General features: G+C 49.4%; 1 pseudogene; it reads right to left on the reverse strand.

Moving 5' to 3' along the window:
- Positions 1-8,800: 8,800 nt before the first annotated feature.
- Positions 8,801-9,364, reverse strand: LOC103070532 (phosphatidylethanolamine-binding protein 1 pseudogene; annotated as a pseudogene).
- Positions 9,365-11,863: the final 2,499 nt, after the last annotated feature.

Below are 11,863 nucleotides of genomic sequence, written 5' to 3' on the forward strand. Positions count from 1 at the left end.
CCCCCCCCCTGCCGATGGAGGGGACACGGGTTCGTGACCCGGTCCGGGAAGATCCCACATGCCGTGGAGCGGCTGAGCCCGTGGGCGATGGCCGCTGAGCCTGTGCGTCCGGAGCCTGTGCTCCGCAACGGGAGAGGCCACAACAGTGAGAGGCCCGCGTAACGAAAAAAAAAAAAATTATTTGCAGCCTTCCACTCTCCCGGTTCCACGAGGGTCAGACCAGCCGAGGCCCGCCCCTAACGTCTTGCCGCCCGGGGCCCCTCCCCCACCTCCATCGCCGCCCGACCCACGCGGTTCCGGGAAGCGGCCGCTCGTGGGCCCCCCGGAACCTCGAGAACACTTGTGAAGCATGCTGGCTCGTCAAGGCCTCGGGGAAAAAAACTGCCGCGAAGGGCGTCCCGCGGGACGCGCGGGGCTCGCCGGTGGCCGGGGAAGGGGTCGGGGGTCTCGCCTGGGCCTGGGGTTGTCTGGCGGGAACCTGTGGGGGTCCTCCGAGAGACCCTTTAAGGTACAGATTAACGGGGAGGGGCTGCAACCCCCAAGCGATTCCGTAAAAGACCAGGGCCCAGGGCCGGTCGGGTCCCCGAGACTCGCGCAGCCTCCCCTAGGCCGCCCGGCACCGCCTTCCGTGAGCCACGCGGGAACAGGGCAGCGGAGGCGCTAGCGCCAGCTGCGTCCAGAAGTTTCTTGGGCGCAGTCAAGAATCAGCAAAAGTACGTTCAAAGATAAAAGCAGCACAGGACACGGAAAAAGAAACGGCCGAATTAAGTTCGCTTAGCAGAAGTGTGGTCATCAGGCAAAGACAACGAGAACCAAAGAGTTTCAGCCAAAATACAGACACGATACCTCTGAGAGCAGGAGACAAATGCAGACAAGGGCTCAGGGCACACACGCCGCACGGAGAGAAAGAAAAGGCCGCAAAGCTCCAAAGTGGAGGCTCGGCGAGCGGGAACGTGGGAGGGGGGAGGAGTCAGGTACCCAACCAGTCTTGTGCAACTCGCGGACGCGTTCAGCCACGTGCAAGTACCGCTTTCATTTTAAAATGAACCCCCTCGCCTGGTTTTCTCACCCTACTCCTGGCAGGGGCGCTCGGCTCTGCTCCCTCAGGAGTCCGCACGAGGCTCTTCTTTCCTTCGTCGCTTCGGACTCTGCCTCCCCGACCCCAAATCTCAGGCCCGCGGTCCAGTCCCCGAACGTAAGGCCCCTGACCTCAGACCCACCTCCCCTAAGCCCAAAGCTTAGCCCCGCGGTCCCCACCCTCAGTGGGCCGGGTCCCCGCGTTCAGTACTCAGTCGGTCCCCGGGTGTATGGCCCCTGACCTCAGGTCCCACCTCCTCCGACCCCAAATCTCAGCCCCGCAGTCCCCAACCCCCAGTAGGCCCAGTCCCTAATCGGTCCCGGGTGTGTGGGCCTTCACCTCCGATCCCGCCTCCCCTGACCCCCAAATCTCAACCCCTCGATCCTCCATGCTAGGGGCCCCATTCCCCGGCCGCTCCCCGGTATGCGGGCCTCGGACACGCCGCCCGTCCCACCCCTCACCTCGGGCTCCAAGTGTCCACGCCCCCGCTTTTCTTCACATCCGGCACCTCGGACGTCCCTCTGAGCACCTAGAGGAGGGTGGAACGCGGGGGACTTGGCAGTTGTAGCTAAGGCAGTTGAGGCTTGTTTACCATCACTATGGAAACCCCTGGCAGCGCGCCCCGGGAGAGGGCCCCCCGGAGAGGCTGGGTCAGGCGCGCGGCGGGCCCGAGGCCACAACTCCCGTCCGTCGTGCGCACGCGGCGCTTCCGGAAGACCTTCGGCTCTCGGAGTGCCCTACCCTCCCTCGGCCCTGCCCTAAGCACCCGGGAATAGCAGCCCCAGGAACCCGCGCCCCCGGCCCGTTCCCGGCTGCCAGCGTAACCGCGGGCCGGTTTCCCTGCAGAACCCTACCTTTTTCTACAGGAAGACGCGGCGTAGTCCCACTTCGAAGACGGAGCCGGAAAGACGCAAAGACCACGGCGGGGCGGGGGCTCTGAGGCGGTCGTCTGTGGGCGGGGCCGAGAGGGCGCATTGTGACGCTCCCGGCGCGGAGCCAGGGATTGGCCGGCCAGGAGTAGGGCGGGGCCAGGGCCTGAGGACCGGAAGCGCTGCGGGAAAGGGAGGGGTGGGACGTGGGCGAGCCCTGGTCGGGGGAGGGGAGGAATTGTGGGTCACGGCTGAACCTCTAAGGATACTGACTGGGTATCCTGTTTGAGTCCCCCAAACAGTGAGCCCAAAGGACGCCCGGATTGAAGACCAGGGTGACAGAAGAAAATGAGAGTCATTTCCGGACAAGAGTGAAGAAAGAGGGAACCGAGAACATCGGAGACCGATAAAGGCGGCTGCGAGGGCAGGGTTTAGGGAGGGATTAGCAGGTTGACTGAGGTTGCTTACGTGACTATCACTTGGGCTGAGAAGCCCCAAGGTTTCTGAAGGTGACCCTCAAGACGCCGAGGCAATGCACAGTGTTCGGTCAGAGCCCCTGAGCTGACTGGCTGGATGGTAGCTGAAATGGCTACCCTGCCTGAGGCAGTGGAACAGATTCTTTGTGTTCTGGGATTAATAATTCTTACCATTTTATTTTTGGAGTCTCCATAAAGAGGAAGATACAAATGCACTCATTACTGGTGAAGCAGAAGATTATTTTTAAAATCACCAGTTAAATTCAGGGGATGCTTGGAATAGGGCCAGATTATGAATGGGCGACTATAGTAAAGGAAGGAGCAGTTTGTCAAAAGAAGCTGATTCCAGGAAAAAAAAAAATGGGAAGAGTAAAAGGAGGAGGTGAAAATGTACTAGAAAACTGATGAGGCATAATTTCAGAGAACAGGTCCTACAAAAATCAAATAGGTATTCATAAGAAACCCAATGACTCCATCACAACTTAGGCTGTAGAAAAGTCTGTTTCTGGAGAGAAAATGCAAGTAACTAATCTGAGGCAAATATTCAAATTATACCCCTCCCCCCCCAAAAAAAGACTTCAGAATTTAGGGACTGAAACCAGGTCCAAGAAGACATGTTCATGCAATCCACTAAGAGCCTCTGAGCCATGGGGGCTTTTTTTTTTTTCTCAGTACGCGGGCCTCTCATTGTTGTGGCATGGGGGCTTTTTGATGCCCTCAGCAAGTCTGACAGTTCTCCAGCATTCATAAATGATGCAATAATCTTTGAGGCCTTCTTTAATGAAAGAATAGGGCTTTGGCCTGATGATGAGCCTTCCCTTGCTCCTAGGGAGTCCACTACAGTATCTTTTGCAGGTGAGCACCAGCACAGTCACATGTTGGCCCTCGTCCACAGTAAGGGTTGGGGTAGCTCAGACTGGTGTCACAGATCCCAGACCTTTTCCACAGATAGCCATCTCACCTCACCAACTGGAGGATGCTTACGCACACCTGGTCCACTTGGACTACCTCCTCAGCCGTGGGGCTTTAGAGGCCTCCACCTTTTCTTTTCACCTCTGTGTCCGCAAAAGTGTCTCATCTAAGCTCTGAAATCGAAAAAGACACATTTGTTCGATTCTTAAGAGTACCTGCACCGAGGTGCACCTCTACCGTCTGGTTTAAAAACAGTTGAGGGACTTCCCTGGTGGTCCAATGGCTAAGACTCTGCCCTCCCAATGCAGGAGGCCCGGGTTCAATTCCTGGTCAGGGAACTAGATCCCACATGCTGCAACTGAAAAAAAACAAAACAAAAAAACCCTAAGGGGGCTTCCCTGGTAGCGCAGTGGTTGAGAGTCTGCCTGCCGATGCAGGGGACACGGGTTGGTGCCCCGGTCCGGGAAGATCCCACATGCTGCGTAGCGGCTGGGCCCGTGAGCCATGGCCGCTGAGCCTGCACATCCGGAGCCTGTGCTCCGCAACGGGAGAGGCCACAACAGTGGGAGGCCCGCGTACCGCAAAAAAAAAATCCTGTATGCAGGAACGAAGATCCCGCGTGCCTCAACTAAGACCTGACACAACCAAATAAATAAATAAATATTTTAAAAATAAAGTGAAGTAAAAACAATTGAATTCAGCACAAATGAAAATCATCCCAAGATGTATCCTCTTACAGATTGACCTGCCTGCTTATTTCCTGTTGTTAATATAAATAATTATCACAGATTTAATACCTTTTAATAAGTATTTTAAGTTTTAAAAAATAAGCTCGTCTCTGGAAACCATTCATCCACAGCAAATGGTACAGAGGTTTGTATTGTCTAGAATTTTACAACTGGTATCCCTTGAAAGAACAATTTTCCCTTTAAGCTTTGATACCCCGCTCCCCTTCTTTCCCAGGAGTGCGCCTGGATAGACAGTATCACCAAGGCTCAGAGGAGGCTCTTACTCAAAATCACATTATCTGTCAAATAGCAGTGGCAGTAACAATAGTGAATATGTATTGCACCTTCACTGTGCTTTGCACTATTAGGAGTACTTAATCTCATTTAAGTATCATAGCAACCCACCAGTAGATGTTACTATTATCATCACCACTTAGTAGAAGGATACAGAGGTATAGAGTTGTTAAGGTAACTTTCCTAAGGTCACTCAGCTTGTGGATAGCAGGTCTGACCATTGGGCTAAGGCACTGTATTTCCAGGGTCTTGCACTCGTTAAACTGCTGCACTCTCAAGTGCGGTGAGAGATAGGTCTTTCAGGCTGGCTCCCAAACCCCTTCTCTGCCTCCCTTTCCCATCTGAAAGAAGGAAAGAATGAAGTGAGAAAACAATTGAACTGCCCAGCCACAGTATAGGTCCAGTCCAAATGTGATGATTCTCCTTTGGTGCTGTAGTAGCCAAGGATGAAGGATAAGATAACCTAGGTGAGATGCCAGTAGGCTCAGTGGTCACAGCCTTTTGTGATTAATTTTCTTGACCAGTATAGAAAAATGTACCTTTGAAGCAGCACCAATGCTTATTGAAGAAATAAGTCACAATAGCCAGGACATGGAAGCAACCTAAGTGTCCATCGACAGACGAATGGATAGAGAAGATGTGGCACATATATACAGTGGAATATTAGCCATAAAAAGGAACGAGATTGAGTTATTTGTAGTGAGGTGGATGGACCTAGAGTCTGTCATACAGAGTGAAGTAAGTCAGAAAGAGAAAAACAAATACCGTATGCTAACACATATATATGGAATCTAAGAAAAAAAAAAAAAAGGTCATGAAGAACCTAGGGGCAAGATGGGAATAAAGACACAGACCTACCAGAGAATGCACTTGAGGATATGTGGAGGGGGGAGGGTAAGCTGTGACAAAGTGAGAGAGTGGCATGGACATATATACACTAACAAAAGTAAAATAGATAGCTATAATAGATATGTATATGTATAACTGATTCACTTTGTTATAAAGCAGAAACTAACACATCATTGTAAAGCAATTATACTCCAATAAAGATGTTAAAAAAAGAAAAAGAAAAAGAAATAAGTCACAATAGCCAGGACATGCAAGCAATCTAAGTGTCCATCAACAGAGGAATGGACAAAGAAGATGTGGCACATATATACAATGGAATATTACTCAGCCATAAAAAGAAATGAGATTGAGTTATTTGTGGTGAGGTGGATGGACCTAGAGTCTGTCATACAGAGTGAAGTAAGTCAGAAAGAGAAAAACAAATACTGTATGCTAACACATATATATGGAATCTAAAAAAAAAAATTGTTCTTATGAACCTGGGGCAGGACAGGAATAAAGACACAGATGTAGAGAATGGACTTGAGGACACGGGGAGGGGGAAGGGTAAGCTGGGATGAAGTGAGAAAGACATATATACACTACCAAATGTAAAGTAGATAGGTAGTTGGAAGCAGCTGTATAGCACAGGGAGATCAGCTCGGTGCTTTGTGACTACCTACAGGAGTGGGATAGGGAGGGTGGGAGGGAGATGCAAGACGGAGGGGATATGGGGATATAGGTATGCATATAGCTGATTCACTTTGTTATACAGCAGAAACTAACACAACATTGTAAAGCAATTATACTCCAATAAAGATGTTAAAAAAAAAAGTCACCACCACAGAAGTCTGGACCCCTGGGTTATTTGCAGTTCTTTTAAGATACTTTTCAGTTCTTTCAAACAGCACTTTGTGTTAAACAGTAAAAGAGGGGTTATGGCACCTAATGAGTTTGATGGTTACTTGCTTGAATTGGTTTCTTTGCCTCACCAAAGATTGCAGGGGGACTGGGTGGTACTGGGCAGTGTTGTGTGGCTGCCCTTACTTTGACCATTTCCACAGCAGGCCTGGCCAGCAACAAGACCTGACTTAAGCTATGTCTAGCTCTGTCACCATGCTGAGTTGTCCCCCTTTAGCTTGATAATGGGCTTTCTCCACCAAAAATATGTACAGTTAGGCTCCTTCACTTCTGCAGGGGCCTCAGGAGAGGCAGAAAACTTCATTTGCATCAAGATGTGCTATTATGTGTCAATTATATCTCAGTAAAACTAGAAGAAAAAAGATGTGCTGGTGCAGGTCAGCTTGCAGCTTTTCTCTTTCTCATTAACCTCCATTTTATAGAAATTATGGAATATTTAAAACATACAGAAAATTACAGATATTGTAAAAATCTAAGAGATAAAGCCATTTGATATATTGACTACTTCCTTTCATTGTTTTTGGACCAAAAATTATGGATAAACCAGTGTCTGAGATGCTTTTCAACTCTTCAACTCTTTAAAAAGCAGTGACTTGAATTCCCTGGTGGTCCAGTGGTTAAGACTCTGCACTTCCACTACAGGGGGCACAAGTTCAATCCCTGGTGGGGGAAACTAAGATCCCACATGCCCCATGGTGCAGCCAAAAAAAAAGCAATTACTATAATACAATTTTTTTTTAAAATTTTTGGCTGTGTTGGGTCTTGCTGCACACAGGTTTTCTCTAGTTGCAGCGAGTGGGGGCTACTCTTCGTTGCGGTGCGTGGGCTTCTCATTGTGGTGGCTTCTCTTGTTGAGCAGAGCACGGGCTCTAGGCATGTGGACTTCAGTAGTTGCAGCATGCAGGTTCAGTAGTTGTGGCACGTGAGCTTAGTTGTTCTGCGACATGTGGGATCTTCCCAGACCAGGGATCAAACTGGTGTCTCCTTCATTGGCAGGCAGATTCTTAACCACTGCGCCACCAGGGAAGTCCTATAATACAATTTTTGAATGATGAAATATTTCAAAATTTGAGAAAAATTTTGAAGATAATATGTACATACAGTGTGGAGTAATGAAGTCTTGAGAGCAGAAAAGTAACAAAGTGTGTAGTCCATTTACATATTTTTTTAAAGAATATTGCTTCCTGTAGTATAGTTTGTGTGGGTAGGTGTGTGCTATCTTGATCCAGTTTTGAGGTCCTAGCTAGAAGCTGGTCAGTTCCTCTTCTTGAACAGCCCATTAAGTCCATACCACCAAACACCACCCTTATTGGGCTCTCACACTCTGGGGCCATCATATGCTCACCCTAATTGCCCCAGGACTAAATATCAGACAACCAGGGACAGCCCCGGTGCCCCAGAACCTTCTGAAATTATTCAAATTAGCCAGTCCTACATCTGTTTGCTCTCTTTCCTTCCAGCAAAACCACAATAAAGATGCTGGCCCATAGTTCCCCCTTGCTCTGCTGTGAGACTGACCTGGTACTTCCCTTGAGTGGTCATGGGTGGCATACTGTGTTCTCCCCTGAGAGCTGTGAGTACAAAACACTGTAAAACTCTTTCCGTTTTTTTCTCTTGATCTGCATCTGACGGAACCATGCCTCATCTGAGGTAATATGGTTAAAACAGTTCCTTCCCACTGTGCCTTCTAGTTCAAAACCATCATGGCTGTGTAGGTGGGAGGGAGCCTGTCACTAAATTCCAGGCATCTGTCCTCCAGTGCCCCTGAATACTAGCACCTTCTGGGGAGCAGCCCCTCCTGCCTCTGGTTCTTCACAGCAGAGTTTGTGCTCCCCAAGGGCCAATGGGCAAGGAGGCCAGGGATGGCAAGTGATTCTTTTTTTTTTTAATAAATTTATTTATTTATTTTTGGCTGCATTGGGTCTTTTTTTTTTTTTTTTTTTTAACTACGCAATGTTTTTATTCAACTATAAGCAAATAGCAGAATTAACACAACATTCAGCAACTCCAGACCGGCTTTTCTTACACCGAAGAGTGATCAATTTAACAGGCACAGACTTTCGGATTTCTGATGACCTCTCACTCAGCCCTGCAGCTCATCTAGATGGCCAAGCTTTAACAGCAACTCTCTCCCTATTGCTTTCTTCAGTATTGCTCTTTAAAGGAGCCAGAGCAGGACACTGACACCCAATAACCAGCCTGAGATGTATCACATGGGGGGCTAGCAGACGTGCCGGCCCCTGGTTGTCTTCGTGAGAGACAGGGCCGTGAAAACACATGCCAGAAGATGCCGTCACAGACAATCCTGGGCTTGGGCTCACAAAGGCAGAGGCAATCAACCTTTTCCTTTTTTCTACCTCCCTTAAAGATTCTTTGATGCTCTGTTCTAATACTGCAGACCTGGTCTTTTTACCAGAATTTTTTTCTTCTTTAACGTCTGGGTTGTTATTCTTATATTAACATTTTGATGACCCCATCCTAGTACCAAAATATCCCCCACCAAAACGGAGTTCAAATTTGATCAAAACATAAACCCCCTAGAATTACAGAGGACAAGCAGAAGGAAAAGTCACCCTAAACCTAAATCTGACCGCTCAGGGGATCAGGCAGGGGGAAGGGGAGAAATCTGCATGCATCACTAAACTGAAACACTGCTTGGGAACTCTGGGACCGTGTCCAACTCCTGGCTTTCCTCTACCTCCCAGACAGCTGCTCGTACAGTTTGGGCACATAGCCATCCCATTCGGCCTGGTAACACTTGCCGGCCACCAGAGCCTCAAGCTCGTACTTTTTGCGGAAATTTGCCACCTTGAATTCGCCACGGTGGTCTCCAGATCGGTTGCTGAGAATGGGCTCATCACACTTCAGTGGCCTGTCCTACTCGTAAACCAGCCAGATGTAGCAGTGAAAGCCTGTGCCCTTGGGAGGCCCAGAGCCCACATAATCGGAGAGGACCGTGCCACTGCTGATGTCGTTGCCCTTCATGTTGACCACCAGGAAATGGTGCCATTCCCTGTATTTGGGGTCCTTCCTGCTGGGAGCATCCGGGTCTGTCAAGACCAAGGTATACAGTTTACCTGGATCAAGGCCATCCCATGCAATGCTGGTGGGCCGGTTCTTAACCTGGGTGGGTGTCAGCACTTTGCCCAGCTCGTCAACCTTCGCCCTGCCGTATTTGACCTGAAGCGGGTGCTGCGGCCTCTCGTCCACTTCCTGCAGGCTCAAAGGCCCGGACCACTTGCTGAGGTCCACCGGCATCGCGAAGCCGAGAGGATCGGACAGCAGGGAAAGCTGCAGGAGGACTCACGCAGGGTAGCAGCCCAGACTCCCAGTGGTCTGCAAGCTGTACAGAGGCAACTCTGGGTCTTTTTTTTTTAATTCATAACAGAAAATATTTATTCAATATTAAGCACAATGGTATTTAGTACAAGTGAATGCTGGTACAAACTTTTTTTTTTTAGTCTTGATATTTCAGATTATCTTTTTTTTTTTAAACATCTTTATTGGAGTATAATTGCTTTACAATGGTGTGTTAGTTTCCGCTGTATAACAAAGTGAATCAGCTATACGTATACATATATCTCCATATCTCCTCCCTCTTGCGTCTCCCTCCCACCCGCCCCATCCCACCCCTCTAGGTGGTCACAAAGCACCGAGCTGATCTTGCGTTGGGTCTTCATTGCTGCATGTGGGCTTTCTCTAGTTGCGGCTAGTGGGGGCTTCTCTTTGTGGCAGTACGCGGACCTCTCATTGCAGTGGCTTCTCTTTATTGCGGAGCACGGGCTCTAGGTGTGCGTGGGCTTCAGTAGTTGTGGCACCTGGGCTCAGTAGTTGTGGCTCGTGGGCTCTAGAGCACAGGCTCAGCTGTTGTGGCGCACGGGCTTACTTGCTCCGCAGCATGTGGGATCTTCCCAGACCAGGGCTCGAACCTGTGTCCCCTTCATTGACAGGTGGATTCTTAACCACTGCACCACCAGGGAAGTCCATTGGCCAGTGATTCTTGAGCCTCACTCCATGTGGGAAAGATGTTAGGAAAGGACAGAAGTGTGGGCCCAGGCCATGTGGGTTGCAATCCTCCTTCTGAGAGCTCACTAAATGCTAAGCATTTTCATTACCTATGTTTTTGTTGGAAGTTCGCTTTTCTGTCACTTGGGATTTCTTAAGCAGCAATGTGTCCTAACATTTTCATTTTGACCACTTTATTTATGAAAAGATAAACCCCAAGTTTTATCGTGGAAAAATGGAACAAATTTGAGATCTTTATCCTCATAATAGGAGTGCTCAATAATGTTGACTTTGAAAGTTTCTGACCTACAGCAGATGAAAAAGGGGGATTGGGGTTTATAAGTTAACAGTCAGTTGACTAAAGTGGTTTGATGTGTGGGTGGTAATGAGAGAGACAGAGGAAAAAAAGAGAGAGAGAGAGAAGGAAAGGATAGGACTTATTCCTCTTCTGTATAGTGAAAGAGAAACCAAAACTTTTCCTGCATCACAGACAGCCTCATATCAGGAATCATTAAAACTACCTAAACTCTTGCTCTTGTCAGGGTATCCCAAGAGGCAGGCCACATCGGGCGCTATAAAGAAACCAGGGGTGGGCTTCCCTGGTGGCGCAGTGGTTGAGAGTCCGCCTGCCGATGCAGAGGACCTGCATTCGAGCCCTGGTCCGGGAAGATCCCACATGCGACGGAGCAACTAAGCCCGTGCGCCAGAACAGCTGAGCCTGCTCTCTAGAGCCCGTGAGCCACAACCACTGAGCCCGCGAGCCACAACTACTGAAGCCCGCGCACCTAGAGCCTGTGCTCCGCGAGAAGGCACCGCAATGAGAAGACCGCGCACCACAACGAAGAGTAGCCCCCACTCTCTACAACTAGAGGAAAGCCCCCATGCAGCAACCAAGACCCAACACAGCCAAAAATAAATAAATAAAATAATTTAATAAAAAAACAAAACCGGGGGGCTTCCCCGGTGGCGCAGTGGTTGAGAGTCCGCCTGCCGATGCAGGGGACACGGGTTCGTGCCCCGATCCGGGAAGATCCCACATGCCGCGGAGCGGCTGGGCCCGTGAGCCATGGCCGCTGAGCCTGCGCGTCCGGAGCCTGTGCTCCACAACGGGAGAGGCCACAACAGTGAGAGGCCTGCGTACAGCAAAAAAAAAACCAAAAAAACAACGGGGCTTCCCTGGTGGCGCAGTGGTTGAGAGTCCGCCTGCCGATGCAGGGGACACGGGTTCGTGCCCCGATCCGGGAAGATCCCACATGCCGCGGAGCGGCTGGGCCCGTGAGCCATGGCCGCTGAGCCTGCGCGTCCGGAGCCTGTGCTCCGTAACGGGAGAGGCCACAACAGTGAGAAGCCCGCGTACCGCAAAAAAAAAAAACCAAAAAAAAAACACCAAAACTATGGTCCCTCCTCATGCACATTCTTAACTAAATGGATCAACTTAGCCACAGATAATTTAGCACTCCAATGGCCATTAAGAGAAACTTCCGACCTCCCCAAACTTGTTTTTCTCAGAATGAAATTAGAAGACTGTGGCTCTAAAATTAAACCGATTGAATGGGATGCATATTTTCATTGGTACCTGGAGGCTTCCAAATGTATCCAAGATTCTAAAATTGCCTCTTTACAAAATATCACTTCTAAATTAACCAAGGTGAAAAAACAATTGAAAGAGGACCATAAAAATCTTCTGAGGCCTCTTTTCCCCCTTCCCCCATCCTCTTTGTCTCTGGAGCCAGCTTCCTCTTTCCCTTCTGT

The sequence above is a fragment of the Lipotes vexillifer genome, unplaced genomic scaffold (genome assembly GCF_000442215.2).
Source record: "Lipotes vexillifer unplaced genomic scaffold, Lipotes_vexillifer_v1.1 scaffold1309, whole genome shotgun sequence".
In the NCBI taxonomy this organism is placed as follows: Eukaryota; Metazoa; Chordata; class Mammalia; order Artiodactyla; family Lipotidae; genus Lipotes; species Lipotes vexillifer.